Source organism: Megascapheus bottae, chromosome 2 (genome assembly GCF_031878675.1).
Source record: "Megascapheus bottae isolate mThoBot1 chromosome 2, mThoBot2.hap1, whole genome shotgun sequence".
NCBI classification, from domain to species: domain Eukaryota; kingdom Metazoa; phylum Chordata; class Mammalia; order Rodentia; family Geomyidae; genus Megascapheus; species Megascapheus bottae.
In genome coordinates, this window is record NC_143510.1 from 83,554,408 (window position 1) to 83,569,779 (window position 15,372).

A 15,372-nucleotide genomic window follows, 5' to 3' on the forward strand; every position below is an offset into this window, starting at 1 on the left:
GGTCATCAGGTCCTTGACTTTGTAATACCTAACATTTCCTGAAAATCACACCTCAGCCTTTGATTAGCCTGAGAAGACAGTGCCACAAAAGGTGATGTTCCTTTCAGACTTCCAGCCAGGAGACAAGCATGTGGCAGAAAAACAGTGGCCTTTCCATGCATCCCCAAGAGGATCAAGAGCTGAAGGAAGCAAGGTGATATCACATCACATAGGCCAAGGCAGGGTTTTCACAATGCTAAGTGTTAAGAGGGAGAAACTCCTGTGCACACAAAGCCAAGGGTATAGATGATGCTGATGTGGGTGATGGGTAGGAAACTCCCAAGTGAAGACAAAAATGGAAGTCTCCAATCCTAGTATTTGTGAGGCCAGGTGAAAGGATCATGATTTCAAAGTAAAATCTTATCTCAAAAAGGAAAATGGAGGAGACAGAAGAGGAGGAGGAGGAAGAGGGAAAAGAGAAGGAGAAGGGGAGCAGCAACAAGAGGAGGAAACAGCAGTAGCAGACACCACTGCCAAAAAAAAAAAAAAAAGGCTTCTCTGAGATCCAAGACTAATACCAAAAGATGACAGACAAATGGAAGAGTCTTAGGAAGCAGAGAAGAGTAAAAGTGCTGCAGTCTGGAGGAAATAATGGGGAAGACGGTAGATTCTAAAACTAGAACTGAGGTAGGGCATGGGGCTGCACTTGTTACCCTCCTGAGAAACCCCACCCAGGCTTCTTTCTTATGGAATCCCTATATGATCTCTGTGAGGCACACAGAGGGTATCCACTCTCCTTGGCACAAAAGAAATGGCATCTCCTTGGCCAAAGGAAATCCGAAATCATGTGTACATGGTAGATGGAGAAGCTGCCCCCAGATCATGCAACCATGCTCAGCAAGGCTATGCTCCATTCTTATCATCTGGGCTCTGGGTTCAGTGTCTTCATTCTGCCAGCAGCCTTTGAAGTCCAGTTGTCTGATTTGGCTGAGGAAGCAATGTGACATGTACGGGAAGGAGGACCCTCACCTCCAAAGAGTCAGGTAGCACCCTTCTCCTTGATTCCAGTTGTGACCTACTATGCACCTGCTGTCATCTAATTAGACAACCTTGGCCTGACTTGGCCAGCACTAAGTACCTGGTCTTGTCTCGAACTCACTGCTTTGACATTTATTTCACTGCAGATTTCTCAGTGCCAATACTCACAGCTATGCAGGCACGGGTGATACGAGACCACAATGAAGGAACAATACTTCTTAACATTGTTCAGTGCGTGATCCAGAAATCAGATTTCTGTTATCCAAGCAATAAAGCTTCATAGTAACCAACTGCCTAAAGAAACCACGATCAGGACCTGGAGTATGGCCTAGTGGTAGAGTGATTACCTAGCATGCACAAAAAACCTAGGTTCAATTCCTCGGTACCACTTACATAGAAAAGGCTGGAAATGGTGCTGTGGCTCAAATAGTAGAGCTCTAGCCTTGAGAAAGCCCAAGGACAGTGCTCAGGCCCCAGGACTTAAGTTGAAGCCCCAGGACTGGCAAAGAAAAAGAAAAAGAAAAAGAAGAGAAATCATGTGCACTGTTTCATTTTTTTTTTTATGTACAGCTTCATTGAAGCATACCTGATAGACAAATGACTGCCTTGCTGGACATACATAATCTGATGTATTTTGAAGTATTAGAGGATTATCTGATTTCTTCGCAAGTTTTCTGTCTTGAACTTTTAAATACAGGTAAGACTTCTGTTTCAAACAGAAAAGCTATTATACTCAATAAGCTCTACCATACCCGAGTACCCCCCCCCTAATAAAAAAGCTTGGAAAAAAAACTAGCTGGGATATTCACTGTCAGTCATTAACCTGATTTTCTAATGAATATGGCATTAGGCATTCATTAAGAATCATTTGTGTTTATGTTGAGCAGTGGATGTGTAATGAAGGTTAGTAAATGAAAGCAAAATTAAACCAGGGAATTTTGGACACTTATAAAGCAATTAACTTGTTTGGCAGTAATTACACATTGAAAGCTAAATCAAGTGCATTTAGAAAGGCACAAGAGTTGCCACATACACCAGAGGTGTTCTGCTCTAAAATAATAATAATAATAATAATGATAATAATAAAGGAAACAATCTCTTTCTTTATAAATGAAAGAAAAAGACACAAGTGTGACATAATGACAAGCAAAGCTAGGTCTAATACAAAGAAATATGGTTACACTCTATATGTAAGAGAAAATGCAAGTTACCAAAACTCGGGACCATCAGCCAATTAAAAAATAAAATCTTTGTAACACAATAATGTGCAAATAGATGGTCAATGGTCTGTTTGTGTACACATGCACACGACTACTTTCTGAGATACCTACTGTATCTCCTAGCTGAGTTCTGCTGCTGAAAATCTTACCTCCCTTTGGGTATTTGATCACAGTCATTGACTGGATTATGGACATGGCTAAAAGGTCAGTCCAATCATACAATGCTTTCCGTGTCTCTGCCTTGCTTTGCTCTATTAAAGGAGTAGAAAATAAGACACTGTGGTAGATTTAAGGCAAGAGCTCAAGAGAAATCATTACCAGACTATGATAAAGCAAAGAAAGTAAACACAAAATCCCCAGTGACTACAAAATTTGCCAACAGAAATGTTACTTGGCTTGGGGAGTATGAATCAAATGACAGAGTATTCGCCTAGGAAGCCAGTGCAAAGCCCTGAGTTCAAACCCTACTACTGCAAATAATAATAACTAAATTTTTAAATAAAATCAAAGAGGAAAGAGAGAAAGGAGAAGGGAGTAAAGAAGAAGAGGAGGGAGGGAGAGAAAATCCAATGAAGCTTTCAGGAAAGGAATTCATACTTCTGGAATTTTCTGTCCTAGCAAGAAATGCTGCAAAAATGATGTTTAAGTGTATGTGTTGTTGTGTTTTGGGGTTTTGGTTTTTTTTTCCTGGGGGTGGGGTGGGACATTTCTCCCTGCTGCTGAAAATGAGGATTAAGCTGGAAAAAAAAGCTTCAGATAAACCTCAGGAACAATGTTCTCCAAACGGGGATCAATCTTGCTCATCCCGCTCTCAAAAAGATCTGAAGATTCATGAGCCCCATCCTATCAGACAAATACCTACACAAATAAGGGGTTGTCTGTTCTTGAGGGTTAGTAACCAAAAGAAAAGTTCCCAGGGGGATCTATAAAGGGCAGCTGGCTTTGTAGAAACATTTGCTAAGTGCTTGGGTGTCCACGATGCTAAAAGCAAATACTTGCTCTGCCCCTGGGATTGAAATGGAAAACAGAAACCAGGAGATAGCTTTTGAAATCCTCACTTAGGTCACTGAACTGCTACCAGACTTTTAAAAAATGTGTTTGCTGTATATTTCTTTTAAAAGATGTAGTTTCTCCTTAAAAGATAAGTCATTTTGTTTCTAAGCAGAAGACCAAGATGTTAAGCTCACTCATTTCTCACTTCTTTGAACCTTTTTTAAACTGTTTAGATGATCATTTAGTTTTAATTGAATAGGGAATCTTTCATTTGCAGTTTTCTTATTAACAAAATGACTTCCTGCCAGGAACCAATGGTTCATGTCTATAATTCTTGTCCACTCTCTGAGGACCTCAGTTCAAAGCCAGCCCTGGCTAGCCTTGAGCACAAAAGCTTAGGAATAGTGCCCAGGACCAGAGTTCAAGCCCCAGTACTTAAACACCCATGCACATGTGTTCACGTACTTACACACACATACACACAGGAGAGAGAGAGAGAAATTCTGGTTTTGACTAAGCTTTTTCTCATCAATATACTCTTTCGTCAGCTCCTCTTTTGAAGCAGTCTCAATATCTTTGCCTCAATCCTCATAAGAAAATATATTTCTGTACTAGGAAATTGGGGGACTGGATCATCTTAAAGACAAATGCTACTAAGAGAATGGCCTTGTATTTCTATGCAAAGGTCCTAGTCTCAATCTTCCCTTTCCTTAGCTAGTATTTTGTTTAAGTATACAGAAAAGTAATTCATCCCCATCTCATTGTGATTTAAGATTTTAACAGCCTTGAGCAAACTTTTTCAAAGAATTATGGACCCTCTGGATAACTGAGATTTTACTCTGGATCATATGCTTACTTGTTACTTCTTAAAAGATTCAGATTGAATATATACATATATATAATAAGCAATATATAAAATATATTCACATGTATTTATATACTAAATATATGGTGTGTATATTATTTCATATTTATAATTTATATATTAAACATTGCATATTATATATATTACACATCTATATATAGCATGTAGACATATGGATCTATACATATGGATACATATACGTGTATTTGTGTATATATACACAAACATATATTTGACAAAGCCAAAGCTAGCTTTATGGAGCCTCCTTAAAAAGTTAAAAAAAAAATAGTGCTTTTTCTTGGCCAGATACTGCCTCATGCCAAGGTTTGGCTTGGCCTTTCTGCAGTGTTAAAGCTTCTAAACTAATAGGGTGGCCCTGACAGTCACTGATTCTGCCTGTTCCACACAGAATACAGCACAAGGGTGACATGAAAACTCAACTCCAGGCTGCAGCCCAGTAGAGGCATAGGCTGTGGGTGTAGCACACTCTACTTTTAGGAGTTTCATGGTGAATGAAGAGCCAGAGAGAGGACAGAAGCCAGACAGGCCAGTGAGGTCAAGTGTCGATTTCTGCTCCCCCTAAATAATTAGAGATCTGGAAAACCTTAGAAACAGGAAAAAAAAGGGGGGACTGTGGAGGTGAGGAAGTGGACTTAACACAACAATAGTCAACTTTAAATTCAAAAGCATCAGTTCCTAATTCTAATCCTCTCTTCAAGGAAAACAAAATCATCTAGGATGAAAAGCTTCTTTGAATGTAGGAAGATGTGAACCTCCTTTCTCTCAAAATAAGTATACAAACTCAAATTTGAAGAAAATAATGTAGTCTTTGGATCATGATTATAAATTCATGCCTCCGTTGCTGATTTTTCAGCCATCCATTTCAGAGGCCCAGGAAAACAATGGAGTTTTAATAACCGTTATCTATATTTTTTAACTAAGGCCTGACTGGTAGACAAGCTTCTTTCAACGTTGGATGTTCCTAGCAAACTCTACAGAACCAAAAACTGTATCTTCTTTGTTAACTCCTATTTAAACAGTTGTCTAGCAAAAAATCACTAAAATACTCGTGCTAGCGGCTCTTTCGTCATTGCTAGAAAGCCCAGGATGTGAACAAGTTATATCGTGTTTGGTCAAATAGCAGCAAATTTGTTATAAAAAAAAAAGATAATGACCATAATTTTTAATAAAACAATGAACCTTAAAAAATCATCGGCATGGCTATGGGGAACTTAGGGTTTTAGATAATCACATATTTCATCTTCCTCTAACATGGTTACCACTTTCAGAAGACTCATTTTTAGAAACCCACTGGTCCCAGTCAAAAGAAATCACAAATCCTTAACTAACATATGCTAACTTTTCTTTGCAGAACAAAAGGAGCATCTTTGTTTGTTCCTCACCAGCAAACACCCAGCCATGTAAAAGGAGTCCTTTCATTGGCAATGTTAGCTGGGAAATTCAATTGTATTTAATTAAGTTCTTTCCCCCCTAAAACTGCACACAGAAGTCTTAAAGAGGTTATCAGGGGTCAGATGCCTGTCATGACTTTCTGACCCTCCCAAAATACAAAATAAAAGATGGCGGTATCCCTGCTGGTAAGATGGGCTTCCACATTTGTGTCTCTCCCTTTCTGCTTTAATTTAATAGCAATCAGCACAATATGGCTGTTTTTTATCTGAACAAAAGGAAGGCAGAAGTTAGATTTACAGCGCTGCAAGGGGGAAGTAGAAGACAAGGGAGGCCCACTATGGCTTTTAAGTTCAATAAGAACATCACTTTGATACCCACACCAAAAAAATACCCTGAAAATCTGTTTAACATTCATTGTGGTCAAAAATGGACAGATGTGTACTTCTGAAATCTCATATTGTAGAATTATCTTAAAGTGTCAATCTCCTATTCATCCTTTTTAAGAGGATAAGATGAATACGATTATTTTCCCTTCACAAAAGTAAGCACAAGAATCGGTGGTGCACTTAACAGCTTCTTGACTTTCAAATGCTGAAGATATTTCAGATTTCAGAATGTTCACAAGTCTGCTAATCATCTCAGTGAGAGTATACGAAGGACAAGAAGTTCTAAGCATGTTTTATGGAAACGGAGACCAAAGTTGGTTAAGTCAAATGTCATTTGGAGTCTCGAATGTCTAATCATCAGTAAATCTCAAACATGGAACACACTTCCTGAGAGACTTCATATTTGGTAAATTATATTCTTAAATCAATATAAAAAGAATCTTCAAATCTGCGATCTAGAAAACATACTAAGCTCATCTGATCCCATATCACAGCTGATAGTGGAATCCCCAGATTACACAGCTATCCTGTCATCTAGTATATAGCTAGAAATTCTAGGCTTTAAAGTTACTGTTCCCTATGACCACTATTTCCAGGAAAACAATCTTCGAATAAGCTAAAATTGAAAACTAAAATAAAGAGAACTCCAACATGTAATTCTAGTTTTATAGCTCAGTACTCAGTAAGTAACTCATTTGAACACTCTGTCCATATTTTTAAGGCAAAATATTTGTTTGATCATTTCTGAATGAAGACATAGTTTTGTGTGGATGATTTTTCTTACAAGGCTATTAGGTCCAGAGAGTGAGTTCTCCTTCAGTTAAACACCAACGCAGGACAACTGAGTAGTGGCCTGCTACGAAGCCTTCCAAGTCTCCTATGAAAGAAGCACCATGAGTGACTGGCATTACTGGCATGGCCTCAAGCCATTCCCAGGGTAGATGGAGAACATGTACTGCCCCTATTGTCTTTGCTTGAAAAAAATGCTTCAAGAAGCAAATTGAGGAGAGCAACTTTGTTTGAGCCAGAATCATACAGAGACTAGAGACTAGAGAAGAATAAGAAGTAACTTCCAGAGTGGTTCCAGCCTGGGGAGAAGAGTGGCTGACTTCTGTTCTTTTAGATCAGGAAATGGAGTAAAATGCCTGAATTTGTACATTTATGGCCATCTTTCTCTTTAAAAAAACCAACGGAAGGAAGAAGTGGCAAGGGTCAACAGTTACCAAGCATATCTCAACCTGTATCATATATGGCCTCTAGTCAAACAAGAAACCCCAAAACACAGTTACTGAACAAAAGGATTTGGGCCAAGATCTGCAGCCAGATACAAGCCAATGAAATAAATGCTATTTAATTATATTAGATATTTTAATAGTGTCAAACACAAGTGGCTCACTCCTCTAATCCTACCTCCTATTTAGGAGGTTCAAAGTCAGCCCAACCAGGAAAGTCTATGAGACTCAAACCCAATAAACCACCAAAAAGCAGAAGTAGGACTGTGGCTCAAGGGGTAGAATGCTAGCCTGGTGCATAAAAACTCAAAGACAATGCATGTAGTATGCATGTTTGTTTAAAGTATGCATGCTTTTCCTGTCTTGAAGATTCTGGTCAAGTCAGTGAGGTTAGTATGTTCACATGATCTCACTGTCCCTCATGCCAGGAAGTGTTGCAAACTGAGTTGGTTTATAACATCGCTACTGTGAGAATTCTTGGACCAAGAAACAAGAGGGACTAGGCAGATTATTCCTTGATGACTGTGACTTCTACCCACACTTAGGACTGCAGAGCATGCCTAGAGGAAGATCAAACAAAATAGGTGACAGTCTAAATTTTCTAGGCAAGTAAGAAGTCCTGCATCTGGCCAGATTTCCCTGGTAAGGGGAGATACACTGTGAAATAGTCTCCAACCCTTGAACGTAAAGCTCATTGCTCAAACACTGCACTTACCCACTACTGGTCCACGAATCAATTGATAACAGGCTCTGACACACGATATACATGTAGTAGATGCAGTTCTGTGCTTTTCATTTTTAACACAGCTTCTGGGAAACCTTCTGCAAAATATCTGGACAGTCAGTGAAACGAGCTTTCCTATAACATATGTTTTCAGACTTTAATTTAATCGAACAAAAGTGTGCCAAAAAAAACCCAAACAAACAAAAACCAGAAGACAAGATATTCATAATGATAGAACACAATAGTCACCTTACATGGAGTGATTCACAAGAATTCAATGAATTGCTGGATGGCGTTTTCTTGTAGAGATGGGTGCAGCTGCCAGGCTGAGAGTCTGCCAAATTTTAGTCTCCCCTCCCCCTTCTTTCTAAGAAGAACAAAAAAAAATCTCCTCCACCTTGTTCAGGTTCCTTCATTCCACTCAGATGAGTTCACATGATTTAGCAGGTGATTACTAAAGAAAGTTTGTCTTTTCTTTCTTCCAATGTTCTTTATTGGCCTTTGTGCAGCTAAACATGTGATTTCAGTGTGCATCAGTATATTTAAATTTTTTGTTATTCAGTAGGGCATGTTAATTTCTAAAAATTAATATGGAGTTGGCCGGGAGTTTGGCCTAGTAGTAAGAGTACTTGCCTAACATGCACAAAGACCCAGGTTTGATTCCTTAGTACCACCTACTTGAGCTGTGGCTCAAGTGGTAGAGCTCTAGTGCTGAGAAAGCCCAAGGACAATGTTCAAGCCCTAAGTTCAAGCCCCAGGACTAGCAAAAAATAATAATAATATGGAGTTTAATGATTGACTTTTTTAACAAAAGGGATTTGTAGCTGAGCGCCAGTGTAAATCCTACTCAGGAAGCAGAGATTTGAAGATTGCAGTTCAAAATCAGCCCCACCAAGAAAGTCCGTGAGACACTTATCTCCAATGAACCACCAGAAAATTGGAAGTGGAGCTGTGGCTCAGGGTGGTAGAACGCTAATTTTGAGGAAAAGAGCTCAGGAACAGTGTCCAGGCCCTGAGTTCAAGCCCTGTGACTGACCAAAACCACAAACAAAAAAATTGTGGTTTCAAGTTTTCAGTTGATCTGCAGAGCAGATATCCAGAGAATGTAAGAGACCTTTCTATAAAGATCTTTTTTCTTCTATAAAGGTTTCTAGAAACGGTTTTATGTACTCATGAGGACTGTTGGCATGAAGCATGGGATACAAACCATATTACTAAATAATCACAGTTCCTTGGGAGGTTGAAGATCTAGTGACAGTGAGACTACATCTCTACAGAGAGGTTCCCCTTGAACCTTTTCAACCAGGCTACTAGAAATAGTGAATCCCTGAGAATAAGAGACACCGAAGCGTGAGAAAATCATTAGAGCACTGTCCTTTGCTCAACTCCCCAAACCACAGTAATTCTATTCACATGCATACTGAATTTCCTACCAGAAGCCACAACTGAGTAGTTTGCTTTGGGTAATAAAAAAAGATAGGTATGTTTGCCCTGACCTAACAATCTTCTACCCTCTCCACACTGTGAAAAGACTCCTTTGTTCCATAGTTTGCATGATTTTTATTTCTTTTTCTTTCAAATTGGTGACCTTGAGAATTGCCTTAGAATTTCTCACCTCTATTTTAGCCCTTTACACCCCAAGATTTGTGCTTCAAAGCTTGCTACCTCACCGTGTTCAATATTTGCTTTAGCAGTAGTTTTCATCAAAGATATTCAAACTACTATACATAAGGAAGGGGGTGGGTAGGAGCAGGGTTATTTTACTGAAAGGAAAGACCTATACTCCCCATACACTTTGAAACCTGGGACTTTTAAGAACTGTGTCCTTCCCACTTCATCCATTCCAAATCTTCTTCTATCATAGGCACCTTACATGTACCAAGTCAGGACAGTTTGAATCTACAAATAAGTTTCCCCCACTTAGAGAAGAAAGTCAGTAACTGAACTTGAACCAGAATGTTAGGTAAGGCAGACATAATTCCTCATTAAATGTTCCCATTAAACATGAATGGTTTCTTCAGGCAAGTCCCTGGTTTCACTATGGCACAGTTTGCAAGCTCTAAGTGATCCTCATCTCAGGAAACCCAGTTGCCTTATAGTAACTATCTGTTCTCTCATGGCTCTCCTCCATCCACATCCTGCAGTGGACTTCACCTTCCTGCTGTTGCCCCTGCTCACAAATCACAAAGGCTCTCCACACTCTGCATGCTGGCATGTAAGGGCTCATGCTTCTCTACCCGAATCACACCTCCACGGTCTTGTCTACCTTTCTCATCTGTGCACACCCCACTGTGCCCTCATCTTCCCCAGTCCTATGGCATGTCTAGACTTAGCCTTCTGACTCCCTCTCTTTTCTCCCATTACCTAGGTCCACCTCATAATATGAATGATCCAGGAAGGAGACTCTTAGAAACACTTAGGCAAACTGAAAAGTCTATCTCACTTATTTTTGAATCTTCTCAGTGACCAGAATGTCTCACACTGGATAGAAGTTAGCACAAGTTTACTGCGCTAAATGGAAAGGGAATGGTTAAAAGAAAAATATGAATGAACTGATGGGTGACTGGATGGGAGGATGATGAATAATTAAATGGATGAATATGTGGATAATTCAATCGTTGGATGAATGAATGAATGCTGTTAAGGAGATTCAAATGACAGAGAACACATTTTATATAAAGCCAATTGACACTGAAAAAAAATCAGAACAAAACGTCCATTAACAGTAATTTTCCCTACCTAACTTTATCATAGGCAGATGAGTGAGGTTATTGTTTAAACATCTCTATGAATAAAGTTGTTTATTTCGATGGCTCACACAGAAATGGTAGTTATGTGAAACTAGATCTCCTTTTTAAGTGCTACCTTGCTAAATCATCTTTCACTGACTAGAGACATGTTTTCTTTGCAATACAGTAATTCATATCTGAAAATAATTCAGGTTTCTGTGAGCTATCAATTCCTAATCACAGGTCACTTAATGCACAAAGCCAGAAGGAAAAGCCAGACCAAGGTAGATATGCATTCTCCTTGCACAGGGCACATGCCTATACTTACCAAACACACAACGCAAAGACTGAATTTGATCTCCAATTACATTGTTCTCTATATACAGAGAACAATATTTTTTTATGCTTTTCTCCCTCCCTGACAAGAATCTGAGGTTCTTCTATAGTCTGAATCTATCAGAGAAACTGAATTCAACAGGCAAGCCCCAAGCAATGGTAATAGAGGAATGATAACTTAACCCAGTCCTGGAACAACCTAGAAACATATTCCTTTAAAAAGTGCAACCCATGGGAGTTTGGCTTAGTGGTTGAGTGTTTGCCTAGCTTGCACGAAGACCCGGATTCAATTCCTCGGTACTACATACATAGAAAAACCAGAAGTGGTGTTGAGGCTCAAGTGACAGAACGCTAGCCTTGAGAAAAGCCCAGAGACAGTGCTCAGGCCCTGAGGTCAGGCCCCAGGACTGGCAAAAAAAAAAAATTTAAAAAAAAGTATAACCCAGCCGGGTGCAGTGGCTCATGCCTGTAATCCTAGCTACTCAGGAGGCTGAGATCTGAGGATCGAAATTCAAAACCAGCCCAGGTACTAAATATCATGAGAGTCTTATCTCCAATCAACCATTAGAAAACCGGAAGTGGTGATGTGGCTCAAGGGATGGGGTAGTAGTCTTGCACTGAAGAGCTCAGGGACAATGCCCAGGCCCAGAGTTCAAGCCCCACAACCAACAACAACAACAACAATAACAAAAAGTGTAACCCAGAATCCTTCATGCTGTACTTTCAAATTCTCCAATCTGCTCGGCCCACAGGCCATTCACTGGAAATTGGAACTTAAACTTTGGTCTTTTCAGAGAAAATTAACTCTCTATTCTTAGTCCCCTCCAAAGGACAGCTTGTAACAACTCTACCTCCTAGGAGATAGGGTTTTTTTTAATCTTTAAGTAGTTGTACAAATGAGTTGCCATTCAGCAAACCAATTTATGAATACAATGCATCTTAATCAATGGAACCCCTTTCAATATACTCTGTTCTTTCCTCCCACCTTCCCTCATTTTCCTTTATTTTGTAGGTTATACATTGAATTCCTGAGAACTAATTCTAATACAAATTCCCTCCAGTGTTTCCAGGAATTACTGTAAAAAAATGCCTACAGTTAGTTAACATTATTTAACATTACATAGTAGTATTATTTATCTATACATATTTCATATAAAGTTACATTTTTGGAACCAAAGAAATTTCTTTAATATATATACAATGAAATAGCAAGGATTACCACAGACATGTATTTTTTCCATGCAACATGATATTGCAGACATATTCTAATTGTTCTTGCCAATATTTTAAGCAGTCTGGTCTGCCTTCCTAATTAGACTTGCTCTGTCCCCTTAAATGGGTCCTTTGCAAAGCAAAAATAGCCAAGACTTGAAGAAGTTCAGAACACAGAAACCAATCTCTGTACCAAGTTAAACCCTAACAATGAGCCTCCAGTTGCACCTCCTTGTACTCAGGGCACTCCTTTACTCACAAACATCTGCTTACCTCAGAACCCTCATTTCATAACCTTCCAGCACAGTACACTTCCTAAGCTTTTCATTTGTTTATTTCTCCTACACAATACAACCCATGGGTCTTATATCCATCATAATTCCTGAATCATTACTGGCAAAGAACCAACCCATGGATCATGGATCTTCTATCCATAATGATTCCTAAATCATTACTGGCAAAGAACCTCTAAGTTTAGGCCTTCTCTCATTCCAGAAATCACATCCTAATAAAGATCAAAGCAGGAAGATTTCCAATCTATTTTGTACACTTAAAAATATTTTCAAAAATCATACATTAATTTATGCAAGTTATTTACAAAAAATACTCTTAAAAAGCTGGGCATCAGTTTGCTCATGCCTGTAATCCTAGCTACTCAGGAAACTGAGATCTGAGGATTGTGGCTTAAAGCCAGTTCAGGTACAAAAGTCCGTTGAGACTCTTATCTCCAATTAACCACTCAAGAACTGGAAGTGGCACTGTAACTCAAGTGGTAGAACGCTAGCTTTGAGCACAAAGAAAATCAGGGACAGCGGCCAGGCCCTAAGTGCAAGCCCCACTACTGACATACAAAAAAATACTCTTAAATCATTGTAGTGCACTAAAATAAAATTGGTTGAGGGGAAATGGTATCTTGGAGATCGAGAAGTCTGTCTTACCCATCTTCCTAACCTCTGAGTTATAGTTTTGAGCCTGTTGTTGGGTCACAGAAGGACTGGGGAAATCTTTGGGGCTGATGGAAAATGAAAATAAAGAGAGAGAGAGAGAGAGAGAGAGAGAGAGAGAGAGAGAGAGAGAGAGAGAGAGAGAGAGAGAGAGAGAGAGAAGGGAGGAAAAGAACATAAAAAAGAAGTCCGGAGGGAAAAAAGAAAAGACTAAGTATCATAAGAATACTCTGGAAGACAAACCATACTATACCAGTACAATGATATAACCAACTGAAAAAAAAACCTAAATGAAACATGAAACCCATTTTTTAAATGTAGTAGCACTGTTCAATACTATTCCAAAGCAAATGGCTGGTTAATAACTAGAGTAAGGCATAAACATTTGTAGTCTACCCAAATGTTTCTGAAAAAAAAAAAAAAAAAAAAAAAGACCTAGTAATTGCTGAAACTGTCAACAGCTTCCAGAAGGAATAAGGAATAGCCAATAGCAAAACACTTCAATCCTGTTGTCCTGTTCTATACCTCTTGGTATATCTAGCTTCCAAAATAAAGGAAGAAACAGTTGGAAATCATGTTGTTTGTGTCTGTAATATATTCATTGGAACCAGTGGCTACATTTATGTATAAAGAAGTATTGAACTTGATTAGTTTGGGCATTGAATTATTAAATTGTTTCTTAAATAAAGGAAAAAGAGGTGCTCCAGGGAAGGGCACCAGTGGGATAAATGTGGGTAAAAGCTTTATTTTTGAACCATCTCTTGTTCTCTGCAAAATCTCTTTAAATTCACGGAAATGAATTTGAGTCCTGTAAAGGTCATGACTCAGAAAAAGAAAAACCCCAAAATTGATTTAAAGGGGCTAATCAAAGAGGAGATTTGCAGTACTTTTCAGAAACAACCTTCAGAAATAGAAGAGAATTGGCCAACAATTCATTTCACTGAGCTACACATTAATATAACGGCCAATTATTGCTCAACAAAAGCAATATCCCAATGCATTCTTTTTCACAAGGTAACGACTCTAGGCTGTGAGTTGAGAAAATAAAATGATGGGCTAGACACACGCCGCTGGGGAAAAGGGTGGGCAGGGATTTGGGGCTATTTGCTGGATGCCATACATTTCATTAGTGGGTCCTGCATCTCCTGCTGAGCTCTTATTTCTAAGTCTTTTGTGTAGGATTTTCCTTTTAAAATGATACCTCAATGCAAATGTCCACATTCATAGAAGAAAACACTTAGCACATGTCTAAGGAACCTGTAGAATAGCCATGGAAAGCATGGAAATTTTTAAAGGGGGTGGGGGGAGGATAAAGAGACTAAAGTGGAATATTTTAGGCTGTCCTGGCAGGTGGGTATCTGGGTAGTTGAAAAACCTGCTTCAAAACAAGCAAGACTGTAACTGTAACCAGATAAAAGACACTTGTGTTTCAATCGTCCCAAGCAAAACTAAATTGCAGACCTGAGAACATTAAAAAAAAAAAAAAAAAAAAGACACAACACCCTTCAAAAGAAAAATAAAACAATGCTTCCAAAATAGGCCTGATTATGTGGGTCACTGCATACTGTGTCTTTCTCCTGTAGCATTTGATCATGGTTACTGTTGCCAGGGACACTTGATGCTCTCATTATATATGTTTGCCTTTCACATCTACATTGGGGCCAGTTTTTTTTTTTCTTCTTTCCTCGGATGCCCCCAGAACTGTAACAGAAATAAGGAATGGACCCCATTATTACACAAATACCTACAAAGCAGAGGGAGTGACCTCTGTGGGTCACCGTGTTGTCCCTGGAAGCATTAATGCCCTTGCCCCAGGGGCCTCCAGTCTTTTGTCACAGGGTCAAAGCCAGGACCTCAGCTGAGTATGGTCTGTGAAGAATTAACAAGTGTGACAATTTGTGGGCCCTCCCCCAGTCGGCCCCTGGCCCGGCCTGCCTGAATGCTGTAAATAGAGACATCTGGATAGGGCCCTTTCAGTGCAGTAATTGAAAATGAACACGGATCAAGTTCTGGCCTGTTGTATTCATAAATCTTGAGGCTTAATTACATTAAAGGGAAATCTAGGGCCCAGCACTATGGAAACTGCAGATTCTATCGGGGCGCTTGAATCATGAATCTTTAAGATAAGTGGGTTTTTTCTTCCCCCATTCCCCCAATATTCTTTAGTAGAGCTGAATGGGAAATTTTCAAATCAAGTCTTCCAGTATTAATGTACCAGGAAACTTCAGAGAAGGGTCTATACTCCATTGTTCTGACATGATCACGAGGTGATACTCGTAACATTCCTCCAAGCAGATAAAC

At 39.2% G+C, this 15,372-nt stretch overlaps 1 protein-coding gene across 3 annotated transcripts in view; it reads right to left on the reverse strand.

The window, feature by feature from the left end:
• Nucleotides 1-15,372, reverse strand: part of C2H12orf42 (chromosome 2 C12orf42 homolog) — a 107,784-nt gene that overhangs the window by 69,910 nt on the left and 22,502 nt on the right. The window lies entirely within an intron of this gene.